Source organism: Lagopus muta, chromosome 1 (genome assembly GCF_023343835.1).
Source record: "Lagopus muta isolate bLagMut1 chromosome 1, bLagMut1 primary, whole genome shotgun sequence".
NCBI classification, from domain to species: domain Eukaryota; kingdom Metazoa; phylum Chordata; class Aves; order Galliformes; family Phasianidae; genus Lagopus; species Lagopus muta.
In genome coordinates this window covers 97,889,385-97,903,238 of record NC_064433.1, presented here as the reverse complement: position 1 = coordinate 97,903,238, position 13,854 = coordinate 97,889,385, and the positions used below count along the sequence as shown (strand labels likewise).

At 37.6% G+C, this 13,854-nt stretch overlaps 1 protein-coding gene across 14 annotated transcripts in view; it reads left to right on the top strand.

The window, feature by feature from the left end:
- The window catches only part of NRIP1 (nuclear receptor interacting protein 1), a 69,547-nt gene that overhangs the window by 6,533 nt on the left and 49,160 nt on the right, over window positions 1–13,854 (top strand). For 2 of the 14 annotated variants that reach the window (XR_007375307.1, XM_048936640.1), the window contains exon 3: window positions 11,831–11,890. The exons of the other annotated variants lie outside the window; for them this stretch is intronic. The gene's annotated coding sequence lies outside the window, so the exon portion shown is untranslated. The remainder of the gene's footprint in view (window positions 1–11,830; window positions 11,891–13,854) is intronic. 14 annotated transcript variants of the gene reach the window in all.

Sequence of the window (13,854 nt, the reverse complement as noted above, 5' to 3'; positions counted from 1 at the left end):
ATTTTTTTTTTTTTTTTTTTTTTTAAAGTGTGTGTGCCAATTAAAGAGAAATAATCATTTTTAGTAGCCTTTTATATGGAATTTGCAGATAAGTCCTGAAGATTTAGCCTACTTGTTTAGGAGATAGTTGCTGAATGGACAAGAACCTGGTTTACACGTAGTTGCAGAGTGAAAGAGAAGATTATATAAACGCAGTAACACTAAGTTTTTATTTTTTAAATAAAACAAATCCAAACTGAGATTCTGTAGCAAGGGACTGTCACAGTAAAATCATTAGATATTACATTACAGTGGCTTGTAGACGTTTAACACTGCTGTCATTTTGTTTGGATGTACTCCCTTGATTCCTATTTTCTAAATCCTATTTTCCTTTGATACTAGAGAATAATTCCCCAAGTGTTGTCCAGTGATTGCTTATGTATATGCACTTCGGTCTGTGAGTAATTTTATTCACTTGAGTAGCCCCACTGTCCTCAGTGGGCCTACAAGCATGCCTAAGAACTTGAGAATGCTGATGAGCATAAAGAATACAATTTGGGCATGTAATGGTTGACAAGCAATTGTTTTGTTTCTGGCCTCTCATAGGACTTATTTGCATTGCCTCCAGTGGCAACTTTTGGGAACATTAGAAAGGGAAGGTCTAGAACGCTGGAGGCAGTCGTATCAAATTCCAGCCTGAAAAATTTCTAGTGTATCCACCGTAATGACACAGATGGCAGATAGAAGGTGTATTTTTCTTTCAGTAAATCTTTATGTTTCTGTACTTCCTTTTGAATGTAGCATTGGCCAATGTACTGCAACTGGAGCAGTGAAATATAGCAGAATCCTCAGAAAATACTTGTATTTTATACTGGGAAGCTTTGAGTTTATGTGAAAATCACTGTTTTGGAAATAAAGGGAAATCAAGATGAGGGATCCATTATTTCTTTTTCTCCCTCAGGCTTCCTATTTGACTCCTCAAAAAAATCTAACAATGTTACAGTGCTTCTCAGTTGTCTGAGAAATTGCATTTATGCAGAAGTCAATTGCGTTTCTTGCTGGTCTGAGAATCAGTAAGATAGGCACTTTAGAATTAGAACAAAATTAATAATAATTTATGACTTAACTGTTGTTGTGGTCAGCAGTTGATGATGGCTTAAGCAGACTTGCTAGAGCTTCCTAGAGAGTGGCTTTTGTGTCAACAAGGTTTTCTTGAAGTGTTCCGCATCCTCAAAAATAGTTCTGAGTACTTGAGAGCTTTATTTCAAATTGTTACCTGTGTTTAAATCTGATTCCATCCAGAGTTGCGGAAGTCTACGTTCTAAGTAAGGGGTCTTACACTGAGTGTCAGCTTGTCAGTAAGGTGGTTAAGCTAAAGATTTGAGGAAAAAATTGTGTTTCAGTGTACCTGTGGCTGGTAACCTTTGCAGAGTTGGCATTCACTTTTCCATTTCTAACCAGCATTATAACACAGTTATATGTGCTGTGGGTTTTTGGGGAGGGGAGTGAGTGGGTATGGAGTGTCCATGGGTTCATTTATTGTTTATAAACATTGCTTGTGGAATACCTGTCTTGATATGCAGCTCAGCATTGTGTGCTATTGTAAACAGTTTTAATGTTGGAAGGCTGTTGTTATCTTGGTTGAATATTTATTTTTATTTCTAGAATCGCATTTCTTAAGTCAGAATTTCTTGAGACTTCGTAAAAGTCGTTATTGTAGTCACTTGGATTCCTCCAGAAAAGTACTGCATTGCAAATGTTAGTCTGCTTGGTACTGTGTAAGTTTTAGAAGTTAGAGTTGCAGGATGGGAAGGTAGTTGTATTGTTTCAAGCACAGTGTAAATTGAAGAAAAGCTGTGGTGTTGAGCTAAAATTTATGAAGTATGTTCTTATTTTAAGTTTATGTAGATTTTTTTTTTTTTTTTTGCATGAGAGGTCAAGAGATGTAACTCATGAAATGATGCAGATGAGAATTAAAAACTAGAGTAATTAAAATTAGGCTGTCAAAAGAACAAGGTGGTGACTCAGTGTTAGGAAAGCCGGCAGAAGCAGCCTTTAATTGAAGAAGAATTGGTCACTGTAAACCAATTACACATTATTTTTAATGATAGGTTTCAGAGAACAGCAAACGAGTGTAGTGTGATCTTGACTGATAGTATGTTCTTGTCTTAAAATAAAAAAAAAGCCCGAGGATATGAACTTACAAAGAGAAGTTTTATTTTCCCCTCTAAATAGGAAAAGGTAGAGTATGGAAGTGGAAGGAGGTCTGTCTTTTGCTGCGAAGCATTTGGGTGTGTCTTAACTTTAACATAAGTGATGCTTCCATTTTGTCAGGCTAGTGAATTTGGTAAAGGAAGGGGTGACTTGGAAGGCAGAGATGTTCCTCATTCTCTCTGTAGCTTGGCAATTCTGTGTTTTACAGCAAACTTTTTAGTGCAACATATTTGAACTTGTACTAGATAGGGTTAATAGGCTAGAACAAAAGGTCAGAGCATAAGGCATTAGGCTTAATTAAGGGAGAGCAGGAGTGGCAGGAGTATGTGACAGTTAAATGGGTTTCCCACAGACTAATGTCTGTTACAGTGCAACCATGCCTCAACTTAAGTGGGTTATTTTGTGCGAAGGGCAGCAGTGATTAGCAGTTTGACATGCCAGACATTTCTGGCCAATCCCATCTGTTTCAGAGGTTAAAAAAGCACACCTTTATGAGCTGATAGATTGATTTGTGTGCCTGTCTGGTAAAGATTAGAAGTCCAAGGCCAGTGCTGTAAATGCCAGTTATAGAATATTGTACTTTCTTAGTTCTTTGTTTAAACGATCAACTATTTAGTAATGGGGATAACAGCTATAAAAGGGACCGTAGAATATCAAAAGCGTGGCAGGGATTCTGAAGCAAGCATTTTGAACCAGAAAGGTCTGAGTGGAATGCTTCCTCTTTCAGGTCTGTTGTCAAGTTTGGCCTGTAAGCCTTGGTCATTTTGTAACAGCTTGGGAAGGGAATCTGTCTTCATGTGTTTCTACATAAGGTTCATAGCTTTTCTTTAAAGAGATGGTTATAATGTATTTTACCAGAAGTTGCCTGCCTTAGTGCTAGCAGTTTTTCAGTTTTTAGCACAGTTGGAGAAAAGAGAATTTCAGTGCTTTAGAGGATTCAGTATTCATACCTCACTTTGTTACATCCTGTTTCCTTCGCGTTCCATTACTGAACTGTGATGGCATAGGCCTATTTTTTTTCTGTTGCTGTTAGTGTTTTCTTTTTTCTCCTTTCTCACTATCGTTCTCTGGGTAAGGTGGTTGGGTTTTGTTTTCCTGATTGTACTGTGAGGTTGTCTTATAAGCTTTAAGTAAAATAGATGGCACAGTAAGTCTTGACTGTTTCTTGTCATCTTTATGACTTTGTAAAGTCAAAGTTACATTACTATTAATATGAGACTATTAATAAATCGTTGATGCAATAAAACTGTTTTTGATAACGTTCAAGGTTCATACGTAGTTGAAGGTGATTATCCTATTTTAAAATCAAGCAGAGGTTAGACAGTGTTGTAAGATACTGTCTGTGGCCCTAAATGATAGCATCGTTTCCAATAGGGAGTCTTTCTCACTTGAAGTAAACGTGATTTTGAATTAAATTGTTAACTGCGAGTGTACTCTATGGTAGCATGCTGATTAAATGTTGATTCTTTGAAAAGCAGTGATATATATGGACTTACTTTTAAGAAGTAAAGCTCTCATTGTAAACAGCTGTTGTTTAAGCTTTCCCCTCTGTTCTCCATTCCAGTGTCACCAGGCAGTGACACTTGTACCTAAAATACTGAGAAATAAAACTGCATGAAAATAAGAGTTGGCATCTTGCATTTATATTCCTACATCAACTAAAAATTAGCCACTTGTCTGAAACTTTTTTTCTGACTTGCAAATGCCATTTTGTTTTTCTTCTGGAGTTTAGTATCTTCTGCTTTTTTTTTTTAATGATTTGATACTTATATCCTAAAGACTGTTCACATACCTGTACTGTACTCTTGCTGTAACTACCTTTTAGTCTGTTTGTTAAAAGATCTGGCTTGTGACTTAGAAAAGACTTGTCTTCAATTTACCTAGCTTAGTAAAAGCTGCCTTGATTTTTTTTTTTTTTTTTCTTGAAAGTCTCTTGTTTGAAAAGCCTAGGAATAAGACGTGTTTTCAGTGTCCTTTAGGATGAGGAAGGCATTGTCATTACCTTGCAGTTTATTTAGCAACGTGGAGCTGGAATGGGCATACACAGCTTCATGTTCTCTATGGAATAATATCTATTTAAATGATTTGGATCTAATACATATTTACATGGAAAAACATCTTGCCCTTCTCTGTGGAGAGAGAAGGTGAACAAGCATAAATTTTATAATACTCATTGCTTCCCTTGCACTAAATCATACTTAAATTGCAGAAGGCTGTTGGCTTTAGAGTGGTGTAAAAAGTGCTTGGCTAGTAAAGTGAGTGTTCAGGGAGATTTACCTAATTTAATATAAGAAAATGTCAGCTGTTGTGCATTGATATGTGATTGCCTAAATCCAGAAGCCACGCTTCAGATTTCCATATATGCATATTTGTAATATTTTCCTGTTCATAACACAAAATAGAACCCTGAAATGACCCATTAGTGCAGCGTGCATGCATACTGTATTTCGGCTAATTGCAGTGTTACTGATAATACCTGAGCCATCATGTAGTATCACGGGAATGAAGGTAGATGCTTTGGCTGCTGTTCTGCTCTTTCAGGGCAGAATGTACTTTATCAAGTTTCTTCTAATGATCGTTATTAAAATCTTCGTAATTGCCACCTTTGTATAATTAGCAATTCCTGCTCTAATCATAGCGCACGCTTTGTAAGAAAAGTTGTCATGTAACATGATGAAGATTATATTTGGGGCTGCAAAACAGGATTCTTTCTCTCTGTATCTTAAGGATAGTCTTGTTTTGTTGATGACAGTGGAAGTTCAAGCAGTGGTTTTTACTGAGCTTAGGCTTCTTTCCAAATCTGCTCAGTTCATGAGGTACAGTATACCATGAAAGCATCATGGTGGCTTCTCATCTTTGATAAGTTTATGCAAAACCATTGGTGTTTATTGATTACAACAGCACACTTTACCAAATATTCTGTAATTGTCAGTGAGTCTGTTGCATCTTTTTAATGTTGTCTCTTATGTTGTGCCTTTCAGTTAAAATACTACAAAATATTTGCATGAAATATGCCACGTAAAAACAATTTTAAACTATCCATTGTCTTCAGCTTGGAATTGTGTTAAGCCAGAAACAAACAACAAACTGTTCTCAATCATGAATGTTTCAGATAACTCTTCATAGCCCCCTCCCCTTTCATTTCTTTTCCCCTCTTGCCGTACAACTGATGAAAAGACAGGCACTTGATTGGTATCCCTGACTGGGATGGACTACAGACAGGGTAGAAAGGATGCTGTACCACATTTGTGTATACTGGCCTACTGTGGATTTGTCCTTATTTTAGATTTTCCTACTCTTTGACCTTGTGGTTGTTGACTTTGATCTGGAACAATTTCAAAGTCATGTAAATGAATGTAATTAAGGTATTGCTTATCATCTTGGAGAGTTCATAGAGGCTTATTGGCTAGAAAGGTTTGTTTACTTAATATGGAAGGTTAATATAAGGTTAAGTTTTACTCTGTAAAATGGCTTCATAATGTTTTTATTTAGCAGCTGAAGAAAATAATGCTTGAAAAGGCAAATAATAGTTTTATCTGACCTCCATATGTCTTCTGTAGCTGGCGTTACTGGGAAAATTTATCTTCATTGCTTAGTATTACTGCAGTCTTCCTTTCTCTTCGTTCTATGAAGGGAATGTCTCAAGCTTATTTGTCAGCCCTTATGTAGGAAAGGAACTACATTATGGGAGAACTACAGAAATATTTGACAATAATTGCTGTAAGTAGTCTATCCGCTTCCACTTAAGTCTTCTATTTCCCATCCCCCTTCTTTCAAGAATGGAATTTATGCTTTGTCCTTCAGTAACTTCTCTTGTTTTATTCCTACTGCTGCCGAAACAGAGGTGAAAAGCAGTATAAAACAAGAGGAAAAAAAGCATCAAATTAGTGGTTTCTGCCTTCTGCTATGGTGCTTAGGCCTATATTCATGTCTGTACTCCTCAGTTTCATTTGAGTAGACTTGCTTTGCTTATCACTTACAAAAACAGCATTTGCCTGAGTGTTGCTTTTTTTTTTTCCATTCAATTTAGAGTAAGTACTTCTGTGGAGTTAACAAAAAGGTTACATGGCAAGTGTCATGTAGAAAACTCCTCTCTGATACCTTTTTCATCTTCTGCTTGTGGCCTTTTTTTCTAGCTGGAAAAGCTCACATACTTGAGGTGGGTGGTGGCTGAACATGCTTGGGCACCACAGACCTGTGCTGCACTGAGTTCAGGAAGGGAGGATGTGAAAATTGGAAGCACCTCTTTCAGCACAACTCTTTCTGGAATCATTCAGACATCAAGGGCTGCTGGCTCGTCTGCTATAGTTTTGTAGAGTACTTCCTTCTGTCATTTCTCCCTCCTGTAACAAAAGTAATACCTAGGCTACTTACTCTTGAGGCTCCTAGCTTTTTTCTTCTTACTATAGTGCCATGTACTAGATTATGCAGCAATGAGAGTAAAGTCCTTTAGAGGCTGATGAATGCAATGAATGTGTTAACTGACTGTGTTTCGAGCTTTTGGAGATACCCTATAACTCATACCCGAGAGTTCTAGTCCTTGCTTCCGAAACATGCAGCAGGATAATAGCTTGAATTTATTTATTTATCTTTATTTTCAATTCGTATTAACAGTCATAACCTGAAATGATCTTAAGTTGCCTTTGTATATGGGAGAAGGAGTACAAGAAGCTGAAACTGAAGGTGGATATTGAATAGTGATCTAACTGAAGTGCGGGGGGAAGAGGAGAACAAGCTCAAGTGAAATGCTTCACCTTTTTAAGTTAATAAGTAAGGTTAATATCTCACCTTAATTCTAGAGATTCCTGCATAACGGGCAAGCGATAGATGGCAGTGGGATAGAAAGGCAAAACAACTGAAAAATGTTCTTTATGTATTGGTTCAGGTACTATTTATGGAAGATAAGGCAAGAATCCATATGCTTTGGTCACTTCGTTTTTGCTTAGCTAATATACCAAGAGCAAACCTGTTCCTAACTTTTCAACAGTAGCCACATAAGAGTGTGAAACTTTCTGAAGAAGAATAATTCTTTGCTGCTGGAAAGTTAAGGTGATTTCTCAGGTATGAGTCCTGGTCCTCTCATTTCTGGGCTACCTTAAGTTTTATTCAGAGTCAATGCTGAACAAACACTAATAAACTGTGATGATATCATTTTGTAACTTCTTTGCACTCTCTCAAATGTATTCAACTGTAGAGATGAAAAGATAACAAAGTTGTGCAGAATCAGGTTTGCTGTTTACTGAACACTGATTTGTCTTTGGATTGCAACATGAAGTGTGCAAGTTTGCTGTCTGTCTTTACATAACTCTTCAACATAGCCATCCTAAGCTCTTCTAGTAGAGTCGTTTTTGATATGTTCAAGGTCCTCATTACACAAATAACCATAGACTGATTTTTTTTTTTTTTTTTTTTTTTTGACCTGAGGAGGATAGATGGTCAGTTTCCCAAACTACTTTTTCTGTACATAAAGATTTACTGTTAGTCATTTTTTTTTTACTGTGAGCTCTCATAAAAAGCATATATTTACTGCGCTCTTCAAACTTTCTAGCCCCACCTAATTTTCTTTTTTTACATAACCCAGTTCTCATTTTGTTTTCAAAGTATCTTAAAACGCAGCAGAGATGAACAGTATTTGGACATCACTTACTGACTGGATATATTATTTACACTGTGATACAATTCTGATATTTTCAGAACCTTGTCTAGGCAAATGCTGGCCGTATTTTCTTTTTGCAAAACTGAAGCATTAAAGCAGCTTTTAAGGTATATTTGCTGATGGCTACTACTTTACAATTTTGCAGTTTTTCTTACTTTTTGAGGAAAATCTGTGCTTGCCTCTCAAGATAGCAGAAGCACAACAGTCAGATTTCCCTTGTTGTGGCCTTTTGGGATTGCACCTATGGAGGAATAACTGCATGTATCAGTACAGGTTCAGGGATGACCTGATGGAAAGGACCTCTGTGGAGAAGGACTTGGATGTCCTTGTGAACAACAGGTTGGACGTGAGCCAGCAGTGGCCAAGAAGGCCAGTAGTATCCTGGGATGTTTTTTTAAAAAGAGTGCAGCAAGAAGGCCCAGGAAGATGATCCTTCCCTTCTATTCTGCTCTGGTGGGGCTGCATTTAAACTACTGTGTCCAGTTCTGGGCTCCCCAGGTCAAAAAAGACAGGGATCTCATAGAAGGAGTCCAGGGCAGTGCCATAAAGATGATAAAAGGCCTCGAGCATCTCCTGTATGAAGGAAGGCTGAGTAACCTGTGTCTGTTCACACTGGGGGAAAAGGGGACTCGGAGGGGTCTGATTAATGTTTACAAATATCTGAAGGCAGATGGGAGGCAAATAGATAAGGCCAGGTTCTTCTCAGTGGTGTGTAGCAATAGGACAAGAGGTAATGGCCTAAAACTTGAACATAGGAATTTCCATAGAAATAGGAGGAAGAGTGATGGAGCACTGGAACAGGCTGCCCAGATAGATTGTGTGGTCTCCTTCTGTGGAGATGTTCAAAACCCATCTGGATGCCTGCCTGTGTGACCTATTCTAGGGTAGGTGCTTTAGCAGGGGAGTTGGGCTTAATGATCTTTTGCAGTCAATTCTGACCCCTGTGATTCTGTTCTACTGCTTAAGTAGACATGCAACCTCAGATATTGGTTACTATTTGGATAATATTGTATGAATTTAACATGTAAGCATGCTGTTGATTGTTTCCTGTCCTTAGATCATTGTACAGGAGAGAAAACATGTAGATCTGCTATCTGATACAATTCTTGTTAGTTTGCTCTTTGGTGCTGTGGCAGACGGACTTTGTTATTCTTTCTTTTCTCCTGTAGTGGCATGGCAAAATTGAGTTTGCTGTGATCTCCTGACCTGCTGAGGACACTTGCCCATCTGGTTTCGAGAGCATCTGCAGAGTTCCGAGAACTCCATTGAAATGTCCTAGAGTGTCCCAGATTGTAGAAAGAACAATGGTTTTATTTTGTCTTTCAATTTTATACTTTAATTTGAAGAGGAAATAGAGAAGGAAAAGAGTGATCAGGTATTTCAGAAGACAGTGATTTTTTTTTTATTTTTTTTTTTTAGTCAGACTTGAGATTCTACTCTAGTTTTGCTGAAGGAATTTTTGTAAAATCATAAGTCTGTCTCTTAGCATCCTTTCTGTCTAATATTCAAATCTGCACTGTTAAATAAATGACTATACTAACCCAGAATTAAGCTATGCTAACTACTATACTAAGCCAGAATCGTATAGAAAGATGTGTTAACAAAGTAAATTTATCTACTTACTAAATTTGTCTGGAGATGCTGATAGCACTTGCACTGAAAAGTGATTTCGAAGACTATAGTTTCTTTGTTGCTGAAATGTAACTTTTAAAAAAAATCTTCTGACATCTTATTAACAGCTCACTGTAATGCTCATCCTGAGTTAAGATCAGCATCCCCTAAATACTCCCATTCTGTATGTCTGTTTATAGTATAGAGGCATCACTTAGAGCAGTAGGAGATGGGAGTGGGGACTCAGGGATTAAGTTACATTAAATAAATCTGCATGCGAAAATGAGCATTTCCAAAGATACATTCTGCAAAGGAGCATGCAGAGTTGAGCATTCTGTGTGTGTATGCCTTGTGCTTTCTGTGCATGCACACTGAATTTAAGAAATGCTTTCTGAATTTCTGTTTTAGCCATCCTACTGGGCCCTGGATAGTCCTAATGACTGGGCTCTCTGCTTTCAGTAAAGTGATACTAGACTGTGCAAAAACAGCATGAAACCTTGACCTGTCCCCATATAAATTGCTGGAATTTAGGTGGCTACCACATATTAGGAGACTGAGCAAAGGCCACCCAGATTTGAAGACATTTTGTCTTTGACAGAGAATCTGGTCTTGCTGGGGTTCTTGATTCCTGTCGTCAATCTTTAATCTGTGCAGCTGTCTAAAGTGTCATCTGCAGTAGAAATTTGTGTATGCAATGTCTGCTCAATATTCTGTGGTCTGGAGTTTTACTCTGAAGACTATAGGAGACCTATCATTAAATATGGATGTCTCTATGTGAACGAAAGAGCAGAAAATGACTGGTTATTTCCAAATCAGAAAGTCCCTTCGGAAATATTGATAGCTTATTAACATCTTATTGATTGCAATTACCACAGATAAGGGAAGGATTTACTCTAGTTAGTAAGATGTGGCCACTGGACAAACTCACCAACCTTATTTTCTGAAATATAGTAAGACCATAGTGATGTTTGTTGGTTTACATTGAGAAACGTTGTGTTCTTACTTCAGGTGCTTTTAGGGTTGACTGTCTGAACACTTCATTCCTTACCTGAGCCTGAGATAGCATGTGCAGTACAGAATTGAGGGGAGGAAGTAAGGCATTTTGTTTTAGATGGTGTTTGTTGGTTTTTTTTTGTTGTTTTTTTGAATGACGCTGGGAAGATTTTTAGAATGTGATCTTTGACACAAACAGTTTTGAGCCAAATATGGAAATGTAAATAATGAAGCAAGCTTAGACTGTTAAATACATATGCTGGATAAGCAGCTTGTATTTAAAGGATGGTCTTTTTGTCTTACTGAGCTGCCAGTAGTCCATAGGACTGCGTGTGCTGTAATTGTGCAAGTACTAATTGCTTGGGTAATAAATTACTTCCTTCAAATACTGTTTTTTCTTGGAGAAGTATGTGTTAACACCTATATTCTTAAGATTTTGAATAAAATAATACAGATGTTGTTGTATTTGCTGTGGACTTCAAATTTTTCATCTCTTTGGGTCTACATGTAATTATCAGGCTGTATGCTAACTACTAGCTTAGCATCTGTTGCTTGAGCTATTATATCACAGTGCTGGGAAGAAGATTTGTAGCAGTGTAAATGGATGCTTAACTCATATTGGGTTTGCAAAGACCTTCGCAAACTACAGTCAGGGTTTAATATAGTTATTTACAGTACTGAGTATTTTTTCTGTCACTTGAACGTGTTCTTAAAAACTGCAGAATATTGATTCAGATCTGTTCAAATGCAAACGATCATATTGATTCTGATTTGGAAACCTGCTATGAGTTACAGAGTACAATTTTGTATTTTAATCTTTTATAAAGAAAAAAATAAGGTTTGTTCCTTTTTTTTTTCCTCTCTCCTTTTTAAAAACCTGTCTTAAGCTGTATGAATATATAAGGTGAACTGCTTGGGTTTTTCTGTTAAAACAGTAGCTTAAAAATGTGTTAATGGCAGGGGCTTATGGAGTTCTTTTTCTTCTTTACACGAACTTGTTATGGACATCAACATTTTCTTTCTCTTCTGTAAGTAATATTTTGGAAATAATTGGAAGAATACATGGAAGGAAATTTTTTTAATACGAAGGTGGTTCCAGTATCAGACCTTCTTGCCATTAGCCATCAGTTAACTCAAACTATGCATTTGAATTAGCTTTGCTTGTTTGTATTAGTATGGTGTATTCTTAAAATTACTACTGTTCCTAATCAATCTTCCCTTAAAGACCAAAAGAACAACATGATCTGAGAACTCTCTGGTATCAGATGAATGTTTCAGGCTTTTAAACACACTTTCTCTTATTAATAATTTAGAGTGACCTGGTCTTGTTCTTCTGTCAGTACAAAGATGACTTACTTTTTTTGGTCATCTTTCCAGTTGGACATAACACAAGTACATGGAGACAGAAGTAACAGCAAATGGAGGTGTTATCTAGAGGTGAGTGATGCTGGATGACTAGCAGTGCAACTGTTTCATACAGGCTCTTTATAAGTGTTCTATAACTTGCTGTTTTGGGGGCATTTACATCAGCAGTCTCTCAGCCTTCTGCATCAAGACAAAAACAAAACAAAAGCATCTACTTGAGGGGGGTTCCATTTCAGAGAAATAAACTCCCTGTAACCCTGCATGAAGCTACAGGGTAACCTGTTCTTGAGGCTGCACTTGACTGCTGCTGTGAAACTTCTGTTTTAGAAGTAGGCAGCTGCCTGTCTGGAAGGAGAACACAGGTGACAGGAAAACATTTGGGCAGTTCTTCAGCAGCTGCATTGGCTTTCTTTGGTCTTCTGGGTGCAATTCAGGGTTTTGGCCTTGGTTGCTTTTTGGCCATAATGTGACTTGACCACTGGCTGGGAGGCTGCCTACTTTTTTGATCCAACATAGCAATTAATGTCAACTGGGATACTTGACCTAGATCATCCTAGGTTTTAATGTCAAGTAGCCATTGGCAGGAAGTTCTCTTAGAAAGACTTGTGACTGTGAAATGTGTTCCCAACTTGGTCTGATGGAATCAGTATGCTGAGGGTGCTCAGTGCCAGGCATATCATATTTCTTTGCCTGTGGAGAGGAGGGATGGTTCAGTGCTTCTCTTGTCTTCCAGTGAAGAAAGACAAGTTCATCCTGATTTATAGTGGCTACACTGAGACTTTTCACTTGAACCATATAGGAAGATACATGAAGCATATTTCAGAGAAACCCAGCATTCTTATGTATATTCATAAAAGGGCTTTTTCTGTGAATTTTGTTCATTGTTTTGCGTGGAAACAAAAGTTGCTGTCTCAGTGAACAGATTAAAAGTATGGTAACTTAAATTTAGATACATGCTGCTTTTTCTTCAGCTTTGTAGAAGATGCTACAGTTTGCTGCCAGTCACAGAAAGCTTCCTTCCTGCTGGGAAGGGAGATTGGTCAAAGCATTAGAACCATCACCAAATTCTTTAAGCTTAAAGTACCTTCTTTCCCGAGCCTCACTACTGTATGGACAGTAATTGGTCCACCTTGTTCTCTGAGAGGCTGTTTGATGCTTATTAATAGCTGTGCAGTTTCTAAAACAGTAGATCAGTGTAATGAAGAAAAACATTAAGGAACAACAGTAATTTTGAGAAAGGCTGGGTGTCTTATATGGCAACTACCATGCCAAAATATGACTGAGTTCTTGGATTATAAATGTATTGGTACCTTTGGTCTGGAAAAATTCAGTTCACATAGAACTAGAGTGAAAAACGGGGCAAACGCTCTATAGCTGATCAAGATAATAGTGATTCTAAAGGAATTATAGAGATGTAAAGGAGATAAATTTGGCATTAAAACCTTGAGTTCAAGGAGCTGGAACCAATTTTTAATAGTATAACTATGCTGTACCTCATTATATTCAGGTGAGAGATTGTGTAGTCTTATGGGCCAATAGAAGTGAACTTGAATGTCTGCTTCAGACATGATAGGAAAAAATCTGACCAGGTTGTATGTGTGTGGTCTTTGTTGTTTTCTATCTTTTTTCCACTCTGGTTTCTAGAAAGTTTCTGGAACAGTGTTTAGGAGAAGAAAGGGGAGGAATCATAAAATGTTTTGGGTTGGAAGGGACCTTAAAGATCATCTACTTCCAACCTCCCTGCTGTGGGTAGAGTTGCTGCCAACTAGATGATGTTGTCCAGGGCCTCATCCAACCTGTCCTCCTGGAAAGAGACATCCAAAACTTCTCTGGGCAGCAGACCTTTTCCAGTACCTCACCACTTTCTGAATAAAGAAATTCTTCCTAACATCTAACCTAAATTTCCACTATTTTTGTTGAAAGCCATTTTCTCCTGTTCTCTATGTCAAACTGTGTAAAAAGTCAGTCTTCATCCTGTTTGTAAGCTTCCCTCAAGCAGTGGAAGCCTGTAATGAGGTCTCACAGAGCCTTTTCCA